Source organism: Lutra lutra, chromosome 5, assembly GCF_902655055.1.
Source record: "Lutra lutra chromosome 5, mLutLut1.2, whole genome shotgun sequence".
Lineage (NCBI taxonomy): Eukaryota > Metazoa > Chordata > Mammalia > Carnivora > Mustelidae > Lutra > Lutra lutra.
Genome location: NC_062282.1, coordinates 115830073 through 115838276, shown reverse-complemented (window position 1 = coordinate 115838276; position 8204 = coordinate 115830073). Strand labels below are relative to the sequence as shown.

At 38.4% G+C, this 8204-nt stretch overlaps 1 protein-coding gene across 2 annotated transcripts in view; it reads right to left on the bottom strand.

Annotated features, from left to right (window-relative positions):
* The window catches only part of POLR3G (RNA polymerase III subunit G), a 104844-nt gene that overhangs the window by 60329 nt on the left and 36311 nt on the right, over window positions 1-8204 (bottom strand). The gene's annotated exons all lie outside the window — the stretch shown is intronic.

Below are 8204 nucleotides of genomic sequence, written 5' to 3'. Positions count from 1 at the left end.
CCAATTGTTCATATGGGGGAAAAAAGGCCCTTAACAGCATAAAAATAAATTCTACATGGATTAAAGACCATAATTTGAAAAATGAAACCACATGTGTATTAAAAGAAAATTTAAATCATGTTTAAGACATTAGGATTGGGAAAATCTTTACATAGAAACAAAAAGCAAGATAATATCAAAATTTAAAATGTCCTAGAACTTGGATGCCAGAAAGTGAAAAAGATAAATTAGAAGAAAATATTCACAAATTGTAGAACAGCAATTTTTGTTTTAACAACTATAAAGAATGCCTACAAATCAGTTTAAAAAAAGGTCAACTACTATAAGGGAGGGAAGACCTTTCCTCTACCCTCAGGTTCTGTGGCTGGGCCAGAGGATTAAACTTAAAAAAGTTTAAGTTTCAGAAAGTTGGGAGCAAAGCATACAACTTTTATTTGATGTTAATATTTTTAAGTGTTGGTGAGGCTTTTATATATAAGAAAAGAAAACCCAAAGAAGTGAATAGGATTGAGAGTTTACATACCATTTTAACAAAGAGCAATAAATTGGGGAGACTGACGAGACAGGAAAAGAGGGTTTGGACTAGGCTTGGTAAACTGTGGGAAAATGACTAAGGAATAGATGAGGGAAACTAAGGAAAGACAAGGGTTCTTCTAGAAGGATTATTGATACAGATTAATCTTGGTGTCAACTCCCTGTCTCCAGTGATAAGAATGTTCTCTTCTTCCTGATACCAGGGAGGGGACCTTCTTTAGGGGAAATTGTATGCCCTGTTTTAGGTAGAAAGGGAAAGGTCAAAGAGCCCTTCTTGTATCTGTTTTTTCTCACTTGGTTTCAGATCAATCAGTATGCCAAACTGGCATATTTTAAGGTGGCACGTTCTTTTCCCCTTTACTACCTATTACAAAAATGGATAAATTATATGAACAGGTCATTCACAGAAGAGGCAACACAATGGCCAATAAACATACAGAATTATGCCGAACTTCAGCATAATCAGGGAAATGCAAATTTAAATAATAAGACAGTTTACTCTAACCAGATGGGGAAATTTTGAGAATATGGAATATTGCCAAGGGTAAGGGTAAGTGGATATTTTCATGCTGTGCTGCTAAAAGTATAAAATTTAGGGAGGGGGCATTTGGAGTGTGATGTGGCACATTCTGATTTTGGGTTAAGCATTGTAGATTGTAGAGCATACACCTTTACCTCTGCTCCTTTCTGAAACTTGATCAAAATGACAGGAAAATCATTTTTTTTACTGAACAAAACTCAAGAACATCAAGAATGGAAAAGGAGAGAACCATATCAACATGTTGACCCTGAACAGCTGATAGATGAATGAAAATGAATTTGGTAAACCCAAGAAGGCAGAAAATAAGAATAAGGAAATCTGAGAAGCGATCTTATTACACCAGTCCCCCTCCTTGACCCCGCAAAGGCTTAGATAGATACTAGGTACCTCTAGGAGTTGTGGTAAAGGTCTTTTTTATTTAAATTGTTTGCAGTTTAGACCACCAAATCCCTCCCTAAATACACTACCAAGCAATTTCCTCTCCCCAACCTCAAGGAAAATTGGAGGTTATTTTAGATCTACCATGAAGTTAAGTAATATGTAGGTTTAGGGCCTAGCACTTGCTTGGGCCCCCTGCCATGGACCTGAGAGGGGCGCAAGAAATGTGTTCAGATGTCATTTTGTTTGTTTGTTTTAATTTGCAAAGCTTAATTATTTTTTATTCCTTCTCTCAAAGCCCCCAAATCACGTGTTTCAGATCCCACAGAACTGGAACTTGCTCCTGACTCTAGGATTATTGTGTGGAGAAGGTAAAGCAGGATCTCTGTTGAGAGGAAAACGGACCTTGTCGAACTGGAGTCCTATATTGAAAACAGAGGGATTTAGCAAAGGCTTATGTACAGTGAAAGGTTGCATACTTAAAGTTCACGGTCCTGGAGAGTCTCCCAGCCTAGCTCCAGGGGTGTTGGCAGTTATTGGTGACAATACTGTCCTCCAGGCAAGAGACTGAAAGACATTTTTCTTAGAAATTTGACACCTAAAAGACCTAATGATACTGAATCTGGGGTCCCCAAAGAAAGGGCCCGGTGAAATCACCTTACAGTCTAGTGCACAATTGCAGGGCCTCCCTTCCCTGCCTCTCCTACACAACCTCTAAAATGTTCTACTCTTTTTTTTAAATTTAATTTTTATGTTTTAAAAGACTTTATTTATTTATTTGAGATAAAGAGAGAGCACACACAAGTGGGGGAGAGGGGCAAGGGAGAAGTAGACTGCCCACCGAGCAGGGTGCCCATAGCAGGGCTCGATCCCAAGATCATGACCCGAGCCAAAAGCAGTTAACTGACTGAGCCACCTAGGCACCCCTTAAGTGTTCTTTTCTTAAGTTTAAATATATACACCAAAGCCAGCATCTTGTGGAAAAACCAAAAGAATAAATGGAAATAAATGCAAAAAACACTTAAAGCAGTAGGAGAATTTAACAAAATAGCAGTATATGAAATGAACACTAAAAACCTATCGTTTTCACCAAACAAGGCATACAGATGGCAATTAAGCAACTAAGTTGTTCTTCGATAGGTGAATGGATAATTGTGGTACATCTAGACAATGGAATGAGCTGTCAAGTCATGAAAAGATATTGTGGAAACATAAATGTCTATTATTAGGGCTCCTGGATGGCTCAGTCGTTAAAGTGTCTGCCTTAGGCTCAGGTCATGATCCCAGGGTCCTTGGATCAAGCCCTGCATTGGGTTTCCTGCTCCGCGGGGAGCCTGCTTCTCCCTCTTCCACTCCCCCTGCATCTGTTCCCTCTCTCACTGTGTCTCTCTCTGTCAAATAAATAAATAAAAACTTTAAAAAATAATAAATGACTATTACTAAGTTAAAGATGCCAATCTGTAAAATCTACATACTATATGATTCTGGAAAAGGCAAACATTAGAGATGGTAAAAAGATCTGTGGTCGGGGCAAAGGGCTGGGTAGCTCAGTCGGTTAAGATTCTGATTCTTGATTTTGGCTCAGGTCACCATGTCAGGGTCTTGAGATCAAGCCCTGAGTCAGCCTCCATGCTCAGCAGGGACTCAGTTTGGGATTCATTCTCTCTCTCTCTCTCCCTCTGCCCCTCCCCCTGCACTTGCTAGGGGCTGGGTTGGCGGAAAGGATGAATAGGTAGAATACCTAATGATGGTTACAAGTCGCAAAGCATTTGTGGAACCCATAGAATGTACATCAAGAGTAAACCCTAAGGTAGACTGTGAACTTTGGATAATTATGATATGTCAATGTAGACATATCAATTGTAACAAATGTTCTGTTCTGATGGGGAATGTTGATGATGAAGGAGGCTATGCATGTGGGGGCAGGGGCCTATGGGAAATCCCTACCTTCTGCTCAGTTTTGTTATGAACATTAAACTGCTCTAAAAAAAATAAAGGCTTTAAAAAAACTACAGTCTAGGAGCACCTAGGTGGCTCAGCTGGTTAAGCATCTCCCTTTGGCTCAGGTCATAATCTTAGGGTCCTGGGATTGAGCCCTGCATTGGGTTCCCTGCCTAACAGGATGCTTGCTTCTCCCTTTCTGCTCATGCTTTCTCCCTGTATCCCTCAAATAAATACATAAAATCCTTAGAAAAAAAATCTATAGTTTTTATACAAACAAAAATGAGTTCAAAGATATAAATTACAATAATATTATGTATTTAGAATAATTTTTAAATACCTAGGCATACACCTACAATACATACAGAAACATATATAAACATAAATGAGAAATATATACAAATCTATATATTTGAATATATATATGTTCAAAACATATAGAAGGAAAACTATATATTTTTTAAATTTTTTGTTTATTTATTTGTCAGAGAGAGCGAGCACAAGCAGGCAGAGTGGCAGGTAGAGGCAGAGAGAGAGAAGCAGGCTCCCCGCTGAGCAAGGAACCAGATGTGGGACTCCATCCCAGGACTCTGGGATCTTGACCTGAGCCGAAGGCAGCGGCTTAACCCACGGAGCCACCCAGGCGTCCCAGAAAACTATATTTTAAAAAATACTACGTACTTGGATAGAAACAGTGGGAGATAATTCTCCATAAGTCTCTTGTGCTTCTGTACAGCTGACAGATACCCTGACTGCCTTGGCTGCACACTATCTTTTTTAAAAAAATGTTTATTATTTTTTTAAAGATTTTATTTATTTATTTGACAGAGATCACAAGTAGGCAGAGAGGCAGGCAGAGAAAGAGTGGGGGAAGCAGGCTCCCTGCTGAGCAGAGAGCCCGATGTGGGGCTTGATCTCAGAACCCTGGTATAATGACCTGAGCCGAAGGCAGAGGCTTTAACCCACTGAGCCACCCAGGTGCCCCAAAATGTTTATTATTAAGATTAAATTTACATACCATAAAACTCACCCTGTGTAAGTGTACCGTATATTCACTGAAATGTGCAACCAACACCACAACCTAATTCCAGAACATTCTTATCACCCCCAAAAGAAACTTTGTACCTATTGGCAATTTCTCTGCACTTTCTCTCCCTGCCAGGCTCAGGTAACCACTAGTCTACATTTTGTCTTTAGGGATTTGCCTATTCCAGACATTTCAGATAAATGGAATAGCACAGCATGTGTCTTTTGACTCTGACTTCTTTCATTCAGCATAATGTTTTCAGGGCTTACCCATGTTGTAGCATGTATCAGAATTTCATTTCTTTTTGTTGCCAAATAATAATTGATCATTTAATGTACACAACATTTTGATTATTCATTTCTGATATTTGGGTTGTTTCTACTTTTTGACTCTTATGAAAAATGTTGCTATGAACTCAAGAAATATTTGTATGTGGTTGGAGACATGAGACACTAAATGGAACAGAGGGCAGCCAAGGCAGCAGAACTAAGCTCAGGCCCATTTGATAAGTTACTTGTGATGAGTTGCATGAGAAGAGTTGTCCAATCAGAAAAGACACTTTGTTCTCCCAAGGTGAAATTTTTATATACTTTACGGGATATTCCTGGGATTTGCCAATGTCTCCTTTCCAATTATGAGTTTTTATGTAAATAAATAAAGATTTCCAGGACCTATACCAGACATACTGAATCCTATCACTTAATATCCTTAGTATATTTTTGATATACTATGTATAGTATTTCTCAGGATTATATGTTATAGTTAATATTTTTTTCCTTTTCAAAACTATGATCATCTATTTTTTATGGATCAGGTGAAACAACCACTGACCTCTTTTTTTTTTTTTTTAAGATTTTATTTATTTACTAGAAACAGAGAGAATGCATAATAGAGACAGCACAAGCAGGGTGGAGGGGCAAAGGGAGTGGGAGAAGCAGACTCCCCACTGAGCAGAGAGCCTGATGGGGGGCTTGATCCCAGGACCGCAGGATCATGACCTGAGCTGAAGGTAGAGGCTTAACCAACTAAGCCACCCAGGTGGCCCTCACTGACTTCTTTGAAAATAGGCTTAATCATTGTCCTTAAAGACATTTTGTCAATACTTTTGGAAATGGTTTTATTTGGTTTACATGCCATAGAAACAACCAATTTCTTTGTTAGTTACACTAATCTTATTATAAACTCTCATTAGACCTTTCAAATTTGAAAATTATTAGTAATAAATTGGTCATAGCCATTTTAAATCTCTCTTATCTATGGACAGTTTTGTTTTATTCTTTTGCTTGTCTGAAGCAATATACAATTAGCTACAGGTCTGAGTGTGTGTATTTAACAAAGAAGAATTGTTTCAGAGCCCAGTGGAAAAGGAATGTGCCAGCTACTTCGAACTACTGACACTTCAAAGAAGAGGTTCTTGGGTGTAGGCTTTTCATGATACCACTTAGACAACTTTCAGAGCATACTGGGGGCTGGAGTCAGGATTCTAGAACACGTTTGTTGAGAAGCAGATGGCTTCAAAAGACTGCCATCTCAAGATCTAGTGAAAAAGTACTGAATAAACTGATAAGGGAAATTTTTATTGTGGTTATTTGTTTAAAATATTGTTGATATTGTCTCTTTTTAAAGTACTTTTTTGGGGCAGTACATACAGATCATTCCTTTCTTCCTTCCTTCCTTCCCTCCTTCCTTTCTTTCTTTTAAAATATTTTACTTATTTATTTGTCAGTGAGACAGTACGAGCAGGGGGAGGGTGAGCAGCAGGCAGAAGGAGAAGCAGGCTCCCTGCTAAACAAGGAGCCTGATATGGGACTTGATCCTAGGACCCTGAGATCATGACCTGAACCAAAGGCAGACACTTAACTGACTGAACCACCAAGGCATTCCTTTGATACTGTCTTAATGTTCTGTTTTCTAGACATATAAAGAAGCCTTGACTTTCCTTCTTAAGCTATCTGTAGTCCACAGCAATTTAATTAGCTTTTTGTAAACTGAAAACATTTGAAAAGGATATCAACTTCTCATTGACCAGCACCAGCTCAAGCCCCAACATTCAGACACTCTTAATGATAAATTTATTTTGCAAGGTGCTATAGTTATTTGCATGGTTTCAGTGAGAATCTGCCCTCCTTTTTGCTAGGATGTAATTGGCAAAATCACTAATAGAAGAAAGGTTTGCTTACAAAGTCATATTTAAGAATGGTACTCATTTAATCAGATATTCCAGGCTACTTTTTGGGAATTAAAACTGACCTTATTTATGTACCCACTGCCTACTGAGTACTTTCTGGAAAGCTGGCCTTTACCTGCCTTTCAGAGTCTTTTCTGTAGACTGAAGTTTGTGCTCCCCAAAATTTATATGTTGAAACCTAAGCCCTAACATGCTGGTATTTGGAGATGGAAACCTAGGGAGGTGATTAGGTCTTGAGGGCAGAATCTCTATGAATGGGACTAAGGCCCATTCAAAAGAGGTCCCAGAGAGTTTCCTTACCACTTTTGCCATGCAAGGATGCAGTGAAAAGGTGATTGACTATGAACCAGGAAGCAGGCCTTCGCCAGACATAGAATCTGTCTTGATCTTGGACTTCACAGCTTCTAGAATTGTAATATATTTCTGCTGTTTATAAACTACCTAGTCTATGATATTTTTGTAACAGTAGCCTAGAGGGACCAAGACAGTTCTAGACTTACAAGTGGGAAGGAATTTGCTTCCTGGCAGACCAGAAATATTAGGAGATTTTGGATACTTCAAGAATGAGGGATTTTCCCAAATTAATAGGTACTGTTTATCGAGATGCTGTGCAGTGAGTTTCTTGGGTTTGGTTTCCTTGCCTTGGAAGAGTAAATAGTAATGCATACAATTCTTGTCTATAGACATGCAAATAAATTCTTCCTGGCAGAAGGAGAATAGGGACTCTTTCATGCCAAAAAGCAAGTTTTATGTCCCTCTACAAATTCATTTCAATATTTTTGGTCTACAGAGATCTCTGTTCTTTGATTTTTCCTTTTAACCAGTTGTGACATTTTCCTGGTTCTCTCATTAAGAATAAGCTAAATAGGGGCAACTGGGTGGCTCAGTGGGTTTAGCCTCTGCCTTTGGCCCAGGTCATGATCTCAGGGTCCTGGGATAGAGCCCTGCATTGGGCTCTCTGCTCAATGCGGAGCCTGCTCCTCCCTCTCTCTCTGCCTGCCTCTCTGCCTACTTGTGATCTCTATCTCTCTGTCAAATAAATAAATAAAATCTAAAAAAAAAAAAGGCCAAATATTCTCCAGTTGGAAGAGCATGCAACTCTTGATCTCATGGTCACGAGTTCGAGCCCCACATTGGGTCTAGAGATTACTTAAATAAATATACTTTAAAAAAAAAGAATAAGTTAAGTAGAATCTTTGCCACATGTTCATTTTATATCTATGTGAGTGTCATGATTTTAACCATCTCTGAAAATCATCCTTTAATATGACTTATTCTCATATTGGCCTGTTTTACAACAAACTTCATATGCCTAACACTGTTTCTTTTCACTTACATTATTTGCTCCTCATAACAACATACTATAAAGTAGGTACTATTAATAGCTTGCCTCCCTCCATGCCTTTGTTAGTGGATATTTATAAGAAGAGTTTATAAATAAATGAACTAGGATTAAAATCTAGGCAGTTTGGTTCCAAAATCCACACTCTAAACCATTATTGTATACTCCTCATAAACAGAGAAAACTTTAACTTTGATGACTAATTTTGAATCTCAGTTACAGAGATTTCTCAAGATAAATCTATAAATTTGTT